The sequence below is a fragment of the Perca flavescens genome, chromosome 15 (assembly GCF_004354835.1).
Source record: "Perca flavescens isolate YP-PL-M2 chromosome 15, PFLA_1.0, whole genome shotgun sequence".
NCBI classification, from domain to species: domain Eukaryota; kingdom Metazoa; phylum Chordata; class Actinopteri; order Perciformes; family Percidae; genus Perca; species Perca flavescens.
The window spans coordinates 4628303-4637225 of NC_041345.1; the positions used below are offsets into that span (position 1 = coordinate 4628303).

The 8923-nt window shown below is 37.8% G+C and overlaps 1 pseudogene; it reads left to right on the forward strand.

Annotated features, from left to right (window-relative positions):
* Positions 1-202: 202 nt before the first annotated feature.
* LOC114569038 (interferon-induced very large GTPase 1-like) lies at positions 203-5080 on the forward strand (annotated as a pseudogene).
* The last annotated feature ends 3843 nt before the right edge of the window (positions 5081-8923 follow it).

The following is an 8923-nucleotide window of genomic DNA, read 5'->3' on the forward strand; positions in this document are numbered from 1 at the left end:
TGCAGTTCATCATTAATCTGCAGGTAGCTCAGAAAAAGCTACAAGTGGAAACAAGGAGGTAAGAATACTTAATTTAATAAATCTTAAGAGTGAATCTTATTCACTGTATCTAAATCTTATTCATTGTATATCCCATTGTATTGTATGTATTTATTTATGATAGAGTACATGTTTATTTACTTATTTGCAGCAGTCAGTGAAGATGTCTGAAGAGATCAACAAGAAAAAACAATATCAAAGAGAAACTGAAACACTGTTTGCCAGACTTCACCTTCAAGACAAATATCAACAGAAGTTGACACCAGCAGATTTTCTTAAAATAGGTCCACCTGTGAAACAGGACCATAACACATCTGAGAAAGATCTAGCTCATACTTTTCTTCAGAGGTTAATGATGTTAGACTACAGAGCCAGATATATTCCTGTAAGACAAGACAGTCCTGAGGTGAGCCATTTAAAGCCTGATATACGGTTTGAGACTGTTGAAACAGACAACGATGACTTTGATGCTCTCTATAGCACAACTGTAGACTGTAATCAATCAAAACAGACTCATGTACATCCAATGGATGTCCAAATTGCAGTATTTCACTGCTCAGACAGCTTTTTTAAGCAGAACATGATTACAAAGCTATCACAATGTCAGTATGCCTTACCTTTGCTTGTTCCTGACCCAGTCACAATGGATATTGACTGTCCTCTGTGGACATTCAGACAAATAAGAAAAACATGGAAGATAACTGAAATCAAAGATAATTCAAACATTGTCACCATGAAGAGTTTGCCCATCTGCAAAGCTGAGACACCCATGGTGTCATTTCTCCGCCTGGGTTCACTATCTCTGTCTAAATCTCAGCTGATGAACACTTTGATCAACGACCGTCACAACACCTTCTTCCACAGAAACTGTCCAGGTAGCACCAAGTCTCGTCATCTGATGGATGGTGTGGCAGAGATTGCCTGGTACTGCCCTGCTGGAAAACCCAATGATGCCTTCACTGACTGCATTGCCTTCTGTAATCTTCATGGTGATGCTCTGTCATTTGAAAAACAGCGTGACATAGTGACTGAAAAATCTTCAGTCAATGTCGTTCTTGTACCGAGTCTGGAAAAAGGTGACAAAAGTTCTGCAGTTATCTCAGTCCTTTACAAGTCTCCGAAGCCTCTCATTATTCTTATTGCCGATAATAATCATGGTGCAGTTCAGATGAAAGGTGGAAACTACAAAATTGGACTAAAGGACAGAAGCCAGTCAGATGTTTCTGAAGAGCTGAAAAAAGTCATTGGAGGAATCTTGTCTGAACCCCATGCATCCTTCCAGCTTGAAACCATGACTAAGGTCTCTGGAATCAGAGTGGATGAAGATGACACAGTCTTCAAAAAAGGGAAATCTGATGCAATGAAAATTGTGAACTTGCTTCAGGGGATGGACGTTTCAAAGATCAAAGATGCCTTTCTCCCTTGTCAAGGCCAACTGTGGCATAAGTGGTGCAGAATAAACAAAGAACTGTATCACCTCAAAGGACACATTGAGAAGGAGAAATGTCAAAAGGAACAGGAACTGATGCAAATACGACGAGATCAATGCACTGCTTCTTGTAGTGAACTGATGAAGTTGTTCATTAAAAGCCTCTCATCTTTGCCATCAACAGACAAGGAGTATTTCCTGAAGTGGACTCAGATCTTAATAGATGCCCTCTCCACAGATGACCTCACTTCAATTCTCCAAAGCTATGATGAAAAGTGGTCTGAGGTCTTGGCTTTGAAAAAGGAGAAGAAGCATGACAAATCTGATCTGTTAAGAAATAAGCAAACTGAGCTTAATCAAATATCAACAAAACTCCAGTCAGCAACTTTTGGCTTGGAGCACATCTTTAGAGAAATGGGACAGATCTATGAAGCACATGCATCTCTGCAGAAACAGACAAAGAGGGGGCAGCCTGACTGGTCTAAATACCCTGAGCTGGCTGCAGAGCTGATGATATCAGGACACCCAATGGAGCTGATGGATGGTGATGCAGGTCATGTGCCTTTGACTTGGATCTGTAGTCTTTTAGATGAAGTCATCACAAAACTGGGAGACAAGAGAGTTTTTGTTTTGTCTGTTTTAGGCGTACAAAGCAGTGGAAAATCAACAATGATGAATGCCATGTTTGGGTTACAGTTTACAGTGAGTGCTGGCAGGTGCACCAAGGGTGCCTTCATGCAGCTGGTCAAAGTGTCAGAGGAGATCAAGAAAGACTTTCAGTTTGACTATGTTCTGGTGGTGGACACTGAAGGACTGCGTGCTTTGAGTTGGAAGGTAACGCCACTCTTCACCACGACAATGAACTGGCAACATTTGTTGTTGGTCTGGGAAACATGACACTGATCAACATCTTTGGAGAGAATCCAGCTGAGATGCAAGATGTTCTGCAGATTGTTGTTCAGGCGTTCATGAGGATGAAGAAAGTTAAATTTTCTCCAAGTTGTGTGTTTGTTCACCAGAATGTTACAGATATTGCAGCGGCAGAGAAAAACATGGATGGAAAGAGACGGCTGCAAGAAAAACTGGACCAGATGGCCAAACTAGCAGCCAAAGAAGAGGTCTGTGATGCTGAGTGTTTCAGTGACGTCATTGCTTTTGATGTGCAGAAAGATGTGAAATACTTTGCCCAACTATGGGAGGGAAGTCCACCTATGGCTCCTCCAAATCCAGGTTACAGTGAGAGCATCCAAGAGCTGAAGACCTTCATCCTCTCTAAAGCTTCACAGTCTGCTGGGACTACTCTCTCACAATTCAAAAGCAAAATTGATGACCTGTGGAACGCCCTGATGAAGGAAAACTTTGTTTTCAGTTTCAAAAACACACTTGAAATTGCAGTGTACAGAAAACTTGAGGTCCAGTATGGGAACTGGACCTGGGCCCTGAGGAGCACCATGTTGACCATTGAGAACGGGCTTTATAACAGAATTGAAAATGGAAACCTTGACAAGGTAGAGTCCAATTATCTTCATAAAGAAATGAGCAAAACCTATGAAGAAATCAAAACAGCAATGACAACATACTTTAATGATGACAAAGACAAAGATATGTTGGTTCAGTGGCGAGGACAATTTGAAAACAAAATCAAGGAGTTTCATGATGAACAAGTGAGAGGAGTTAAAAGAAAACTGGATGAAGTCATCCAGCAGAAGAATGCTTGTAAAAAAGCTGGATGATAAGAAGACAGAGTTTGAGAACAAGCTGCTACAAAGAGCAAAGAGCTCGCTCATCAGTTAAAGGACAAGGCAAAAGATGAAGAGGAACTCAAGAAGCACTTTGACTCTGTCTGGAGTGGCTGGGTTAGGGAACTAACTGCAGATACAAAACCTATTGAGGACATCAACTATGAAGAAGATCAGTCAACTGTTCTTCAGGAGCTTGGTTTTGAATGGTCTCTGATTAATGAATCTAAAAGAAGTGGCAAATACAAAAACATATCAGAAGTTGGTGATAACAGTCATTATGTATCACATTCAAACAAAATGGTAAAATGGTGGTCTCAGGGAGAGGTCAGTATGAACAGCAACAGATCAGATCCCTCATTAACGATGTTGAAAAACAGTCGCTGGATGCAATTAAGAGCAAACCTGTCGCTACAAGAGGCTACAGTCCAACTTACTTGCAAGAAGTGGCCAACAATGTGAAAAAAAAGGTCACAGAATTTGAATTAGAGATAAAAAAAGCTATAAAGAAGGAGTTTACAGTTGATCTCATATTGTATGTATTTCACAGAGCAGAGAGTTGGCTTTCAGAGTCCCACAAGAAATTCAAAGGAAACAACGATGCACTCAGTTACGTAGAAAGCAAGAAAATGCAATATTACAACATTTTCAGAAGCTTCTGCAAAGGAAACTCATCTGCTGTTGTGCTTGGAGAACTGATGTGTGAAAAACTGAAGGCTTCCACTGTTGAGGCTGTCTGTAACAAGACTGCCATTGATCTTGCTGGAGAGATGAAGTGCACTTTCCCAGCATTCAGTGGGAACAGGCTGAACTTGGAGAAACATTTGTTAAAGTCATTGGCTGAGAAAGAAGATTTTGATGGTTTTATCACCTACATCAGACACCCAAGGAACCAAGTAGAGGCTTTTATAAAAGAGGAAGTACAGAAATACATCTTCACAGACAACAATGATAAAGCACGGAATATACTCAAGAAAAATGTTGAAGACATCAAAACACGTGTGAGTCAAGCTTTATTTGATGCAACAGAGGAAGTCAAAAAACAAAGAGGAGACCCAGACATGTGGGTGAAGGAATTTTCCACTTTGCTAAAAGACCAGCTAACATTCAACTCCTTCTGTTGTCAAAACTTCAGTGACATAAACAATTTTGACTTTCTAAAAGTGGAGACAGAGAAAGGCCTTGAATCTGTCATAAAGGAAGTGAGCAGCCTCTCACTGGATAAGATGGAGGAATTCAGGATGAAGCCTGATCAAATCCTCATCGATCAGCTGTGTAACTGTTGCTAGGTAACGTGTCCATTCTGTGCAGCTGTTTGTACCAACACATTGAAAGATCACAGTCCTGGTGACCACAGCGTGCCCTTTCATCGATCTGCTGCAGTCAATGGTTTTCACTACAGAGACACAGAGATACTGAGTGTTGATTTCTGCACAACAGATGTTACAAGTGATGGAGGTTTTTACCCTGGTGAAGATCCAGAAAAGCTCATTCCCTTTAAACAGTACCGAACTGCTGGCCCACGGTTTGCTAACTGGAGAATCACCCCTGATGAGTCTAAGCTGAAATATTGGACATGGTTTGTGTGTCGATTTCAGAAGCAACTGGAAGATCACTATGGATTAAAATTCCAGGACAATGGTGAAATTCCCAGTGAGTGGAAAACACACTCTAAAGAAGAAGCTATCAAAAGTCTGGATGAAATGTTCAGTCTGTGAGTGAGCCAACACAACAACAACCCTGCTGAAAATCATAATGATACTTGTTTTCCAACACATCCTCATACCTAAACGACAACATTTTTGCACAACAAATGTTGCAAGTGATGGAAGTTTTTACCCTGATCGCGATTCAAAATGGTTTGTCTGTCTATTTATAAAACAACAGTAAGATCACTCTTAAGTTAAAATTCCAGGAAGAGGAGAAATTCCAGAGAGTGGAGAAACCACAGTAAACAAGAAGCTATTAAAAGTCTGGATGACATGTACAATCTGTGAGTGAGCCAGAAACAACCAGGACCCTACTCAAAGTAACAGAAAGCCCTAAGTGCCTTTAGGTGTTTAAAAGAAATATCAATTATTTATATGATTGAAGGGCAACAATAGCAATAATGAAGATAAAGTGATTCCAAAATGAATGAAACGGTCACCATCTATAATTTATGTATTTAAAACAAATTAAGTAGAGAGTGAGGTGCAGTATAACATTAAGGAGAAAGGATTCCTGAAAATGTCCTGAAGCAAAGAAAACAGTTTGATTTAAGTTCTTTTTAATTGAAATGTTTTTTCTTTATTTTACAAGATGATAAAAATGCAATTTGTATGTGAATATTTAAAGAAAAAGTTATTCAAAGAAGGAATGGAGTTTCTAAGTTGTCATATTACATATAATGGATGTATTTTTCTTTCCTTTATAAACAGGGATGTAAGTGAAGATTTTACTTTTTGTTTTTACCTTTTTACTTTTATGTGAACATCTCATTAAACAGACATGAGATGAAACTTCTGAGTGTGGTTAGAAAAAATATCAGTCTATATAATTTTTTCTGAGATATTTTTAATTATCCAAAGATGTGTATTTTTTAAAGGCAAGATGCATGACAATCACAGGAGGCTTTTATCATGTGGACACGCTGACAGTTTTGTCATTACTTAGAGTTCCTCATGGGGGAGACAATAACTACACCCTATAACTTTAAAGAGTGAAGAAAGGTGGAGGATGTTGAGCTGAGACAAGTTGAAAGAGGTGTAATTAAATTCATTCAAAACAGGAGATCTCATTAAAAGGCATCATAACACACAACAAGTTGTGTATTGATACTAATTTAGTTGTATATAAATGTCTCTGTAATTTTATTTTTTGTAAACAGTTTTTGAGGGGTTTTAAAGGAATTTATGTAACATAACTAATATAAAGAATGAGTTATAAGGTGGACTTTCTGAGATTGTTAGAGATGAAGTGTTGTTTATAAAAATACATGAAACTTGTGAGTGAGACTTTTATATAAAAAGGAAAGAGCTGTGAGAAGATGATTAGTTAAATCCTTTTCATTTGTTTTGTCCACCTTTTTAGCTGTTGTCCAACTTCTGAAAATTGTTTTTACACAAACATTTATGTTCATATTTTTTTTTTTATGTTGTTATTTGTTTACTACTTTGTATGTTTTTCTCCAAGATGTTGATGAACGATGCTTTATGTTTCCTAAGTACTTGGAATATTCAAATATTTTATACTTCATCTCATTTTAAATGATCTTTTTACTGCTACTTATCACTCCTACTACTACCATATTGGGATTGTTTTTGTTGTTTGCTTAATTAGACTCCTGTTATTGCTACAATATATTGATATCCATAATTACTAACAGAAATATCAGTCTGTAAAAAAGGGTTATTTTCTTTTACTGTAATAAACAGAGCCTTCATAAAGTCATTGGTGTTTACACTCTTCTGTTATTAATGAGCATTATGAGGAGACCAGATTTTCTATCCAGTTTGTTAAAAGATCAGCTAACATTCAACACCATCTGTTGTCAAAACTTCAGTGACATAAATAATTTGACTTTCTAAAAGAGGAGACAGAGAAAGGCCTTGTATCTGTCATGCATCTGGTTTTCACTACAGAGACACAGAGATACTGAGTGTTTACTTCTGCACAACAAATGTTACAAGCGATGGAGGTTTTTACCCTGATCGAGATTCAGAAGAGCTCATTCCCTTTAAACAGTACCGAACTGCTGGCCCACGGTATGCTAACTGGACAATCACCCCTGATGAGTAAACTGAAATATTGGACATGGTTTGTTTGTCGATTTCAGAACAAACTGGAACAATATTATAACAAAAAAATTCCAGGACGATAGTGAAATTCCCAGTGAGTGGAAAGCACTCTAAAGAAGAAGCTATTAAAAGTCTGGATGAAATGGTCAACCTGTGAGTGAGTTTAAACAACCAAGACCCTACTAAAAATCATGATTGTTGTTTACAAATCAAAGAACAAATCAGCGTTTACAGATAAATGCTCATTTTAATAAAGGAACAAAACAATATGTAAGTTTAGGATATGTGTTTCTAAGTGTTACGACCGGATGTCTAGGGGTTATGCAGACGCAACATAACAGGTGCCCCTCCCCCCGCACTCTTCCCACTTCCAAACATGGCCAGGACAAAGAGGTTCAAAGTAGCAGGTGTCATTTATTTTGGAGATGAGGCCCCAACACAACAAACAAAACAATTCTAAAAGGCAAACTAAACTTACCTAACCAAAACAAATAGTAAAGAAAAGACAAAGCTCTAACCTAAGCTTCAAACCACAAAACAGGAGAAAAAGGAACACAAACAAAACACAGGACTCCTCCCTCCTACCAGGCTGCTACTAACAACATATGACAAAGAAAAGTGTATTCCAAACTAAAACAAAAATGTCACTCAACAAACTCAAAACAACCATTTTGCACTGAAGGCAGCTAACCGTACTCACAATAACTTGGAATGGAACACAACATACAGGTTACACAGGCACATGGTGGAAAATGGCAGGGTGAAGAGAGGGGGCGGAGCTCCTGTCTGATGAGGCTTAAGATGGCTGCTGTCCTCCCAGCGACCAACCAGGAGACAGCAATCAGCTGTGCTGGACCAATCCGGTGCTCACACCTGCTCCACACCACCTGTGCACCCTCAGGAGAAAAACAGACAGTGCAGGGCAAAACAACCCACGAAATATATCCCCAAGGTCATAACACTAAGTAATAATAGGTTAACAGGGAAATTAGACAAGACAAAGCCAAATGGGCCAAATGGGCCAAATGAGCCAAATGGGTCAAATGGGTCAAATGGGTCTCTGTTTGATTGAAAGTGACTCCTATTGCATTATTATTTTACAGGATGCACAAAAACTGGATGTGACAGTTCAATTACATTGAACTTTATTTCAGGAAAACACTGTCAGATATTATGTTTTATGATATTTTGTTACATATTTTGACTTTTTTAGATGTAGTTTTATGTTTAATAATTGGGGTGGGGAACTGATTGGATATAAAAAAAATTCTATTCTATTTTCATTAGATTTTTTTTATGTTGAACTCACTAAAAAGTTATACTGTAACAACATACACATGTTATCACTTCTGTGTATCAATTTCTAAGATTTATATTTTAAATGTTTTTAGATATGTAGATAATATTAATCAACCTGTTATGTTAAATCAAGAAACATTTAATTTGAAGTTCTGAAGTTCAACAATATGTAAAGACGTGTTTTTAGAAATTCTTGAATGTTTATACAATAAGGAATGTATGCCATGTGTTTTCTAAAAGTCTCATCTGAAACCATAGCAAACTAATATTGTTTGTTATTTTGTATGCTGGAACTTTCTACTTTTGAATTTGAATGTTTATGTTAAGGAATATATCAGCAATAATTGTTAAAGGATGATTTATGTTTCTGAAGTATTTGAAGTGTTCATCTATGTCACACTAATCTCATTTTAACCAATCTCTTATATCCACATTAAGAGTTTTGAAAAAAAAAGTTGTTTTGTTTTATTACATTTCTGCTCTACCTAAACTCTTCTAATATCCAGAATTATAGAGTAAACCTCTCCTCACTATCCGCGAGCTGCCTGTCCCCTGAACACACTGTAAATAAACATGGTCTCTGTAGACAGCCCAGGGTCCACAAACAACAACAACAAACAAAGTGGCCAACCGGGACC